Here is a 3,601-nt window from a genome sequence, read left to right as displayed (position 1 = left end):
CCATTGATAGTATAGCACCGCTGAAGTTAAAAAAGGCTCCTAAAAGGCGTACGCCGTGGTTTACTGAAGAAACTAGAGCTCAGAAATTATTATGTAGAAAGCTGGAACGCAAATGGCGCACGACTAAACTTGAGGTGCACCATCAAGCATGGAGTGATAGTTTAATAACTTATAAACGCATGCTTACCTTAGCTAAAACAAATTATTACTCAAATCTCATCCGCATTAATAAAAACGATCCAAAATTTTTGTTTAGTACAGTAGCATCGCTAACCCAACAAGGGACTCCTTCCAGTAGCTCCACCCATTCGGCAGATGACTTTATGAAGTTCTTTAATAAGAAAATTGAACTTATTAGAAAGGAGATTAAAGACAATGCGTCCCAGCTACAACGGGGTTATAGTAACACAGATACGATTGTATATACGGCGGATACTGCAAATATCCAAAATAGTTTCTCTCGTTTTGATGAAATAACATTAGAAGGATTGTTACAACGTGTAAATGGAATAAAACAAACAACATGTTTACTTGACCCACTTCCTGGGAAACTTATCAAGGGGCTTTTTGTATTATTAGGTCCATCAGTGCTAAATATTATAAACTTATCACTTTCCTCGGGCACTGTTCCCGTTGCATTCAAAAAAGCGGTTATTCATCCTCTCCTTAAAAGACCTAACCTCGATCCAGACCTCATGGTAAACTACCGACCGGTGTCTCACCTTCCCTTTATTTCGAAAATCCTCGAAAAAATTGTTGCAGAGCAGCTAAATGAGCACTTAGCGTTTAACAATCTATGTGAAACCTTTCAATCCGGTTTCAGGGCAAATCACTCGACTGAGACAGCCCTCGCAAAACTGACTAATGATCTATTGCTAACGATGGACTCTGATGCGTCATCTATGTTGCTGCTCCTCGATCTTAGCGCTGCTTTCGATACCGTCGATCATAATATTTTATTAGAGCGCATCAAAATACGAATTGGTATTTCAGACTCAGCCCTGTCATGGTTTAACTCTTATCTTACTGATAGGATGCAGTGCGTCTCCTATAACAGTGTGACCTCGGACTATGTTAAGGTAACGTGTGGAGTTCCCCAGGGTTCGGTCCTTGGCCCTGTACTCTTCAGCATCTACATGCTGCCGCTAGGTGACGTCATACGCAAATACGGTATTAGCTTTCACTGTTATGCTGATGACACCCAACTTTACATGCCCCTAAAGCTGACCAACACGCCGGACTGTAGTCAGTTGGAAGCGTGTCTTAATGAAATTAAACAATGGATGTCCGCTAACTTTTTGCAACTTAATGCCAAAAAAACGGAAATGCTGATTATCGGTCCTGCTAGACACCGACCTCTATTTAATAATACAACTTTAACATTTGACAACCAAATAATAAAACAAGGTGACTCTGTAAAAAATCTGGGTATTATCTTCGACCCAACTCTCTCCTTTGAGTCACACATTAAAAGCGTTACTAAAACGGCCTTCTTTCATCTCCGTAATATCGCTAAAATTCGCTCCATTTTGTCCACTAAAGACGCCGAGATCATTATCCATGCGTTTGTTACGTCTCGTCTCGATTACTGTAACGTATTATTTTCGGGTCTCCCAATGTCTAGCATTAAAAGATTACAGTTGGTACAAAATGCGGCTGCTAGACTTTTGACAAGAACAAGAAAGTTTGATCATATTACGCCTGTACTGGCTCACCTGCACTGGCTTCCTGTGCACTTAAGATGTGACTTTAAGGTTTTACTACTTACGTATAAAATACTACACGGTCTAGCTCCAGCCTATCTTGCCGATTGTATTGTACCGTATGTCCCGGCAAGAAATCTGCGTTCAAAAGACTCCGGCTTATTAGTGATTCCTAGAGCTCAAAAAAAGTCTGCGGGCTATAGAGCGTTTTCCGTTCGGGCTCCAGTACTCTGGAATGCCCTCCCGGTAACAGTTCGAGATGCTACCTCAGTAGAAGCATTTAAGTCTCATCTTAAAACTCATCTGTATACTCTAGCCTTTAAATAGACCTCCTTTTTAGACCAGTTGATCTGCCGCTTCTTTTCTTTCTCCTATGTCCCCCCCTCCCTTGTGGAGGGGGTCCGGTCCGATGACCATGGATGAAGTACTGGCTGTCCAGAGTCGAGACCCAGGATGGACCGCTCGTCGGGACCCAGGATGGACCGCTCGCCTGTATCGGTTGGGGACATCTCTACGCTGCTGATCCGCTTGAGATGGTTTCCTGTGGACGGGACTCTCACTGCTGTCTTGGAGCCACTATGGATTGAACTTTCACAGTATCATGTTAGACCCGCTCGACATCCATTGCTTTCGGTCCCCTAGAGGGGGGGGGTTGCCCACATCTGAGGTCCTCTCCAAGGTTTCTCATAGTCAGCATTGTCGCTGGCGTCCCACTGAATGTGAATTCTCCCTGCCCACTGGGTGTGAGTTTTCCTTGCCCTTTTGTGGGTTCTTCCGAGGATGTTGTAGTCGTAATGATTTGTGCAGTCCTTTGAGACATTTGTGATTTGGGGCTATATAAATAAACATTGATTGATTGATTGATATATATATATATGCATACACACACACATACATAAAAATATATATATGTATACATATATATGATATATATGTATATATATATATACATATATACGCACATACATGTATATGTATATATATATACATATATATATATATATATATATATATATATATATATATGCATACATATATATACACATATACACACACACATATATATGTATATATATACACATATATATACACATACATATATATACACACACACACATATACATATATATATATATATATATATCTATATATATATACACACACATATATAAATATATACACACATATATATATATATACATATATCAGGAGATTTCCTGATGATTGAGGGAACCCCTCATGAAACAGCTCTGTAGAGATGAAGTAGTCTTGTGATTTTTTCCCACACCGACATATTGCGCTCTACCACGGTATCGAGCACTATTCTCTGGATAATCCAATCAAGACACATATATATATATATATATATATATATATAATCATGAATGAGTATATCCCTTTGGCCACCGCGTTCAATGGAGAAGTGTGATCTACAAAATTTGCAGGCAGCATACCCCTTCCCCTTCGAGCTGTCCTGGATTAACTAAAATTACTTTTCCAATCATTTTGAAACTTGCAAGCCCACTTCTTTCTCGTCGTCGCAATGTCTGTTCTTAGTTTTTCTGCTTTGTCTCTGTTATATTTTTGGACATTACTTCTTGCCGTTGTTTTGAAGCAATGCATGATGGGAATCCAGATGGTGTGTGTCAGTGTATTAACATGCTGCCTGGAATAAACACACGCTGAGAAATAGCTGCGTGCCTGCCTACTTTATGGGTTATAGATAAACCAATGGATAACGGAGACATATATAATAGTCTACTTTTCAGGTGAGGGAGGACGCTAAAGGCAGTGCCTTTAAGGCACGCCCACAATATTGTGGTCGGGCTGGAAATCGGGAGAAATTCGGGGAATGGTTGCCACAGGAGATTTTCGGGAATCTCCTGGGAAAATCAGGA

Source organism: Nerophis ophidion, linkage group LG05 (assembly GCF_033978795.1).
Source record: "Nerophis ophidion isolate RoL-2023_Sa linkage group LG05, RoL_Noph_v1.0, whole genome shotgun sequence".
Classification (NCBI taxonomy): domain Eukaryota; kingdom Metazoa; phylum Chordata; class Actinopteri; order Syngnathiformes; family Syngnathidae; genus Nerophis; species Nerophis ophidion.
This window is presented reverse-complemented; position numbering follows the sequence as displayed.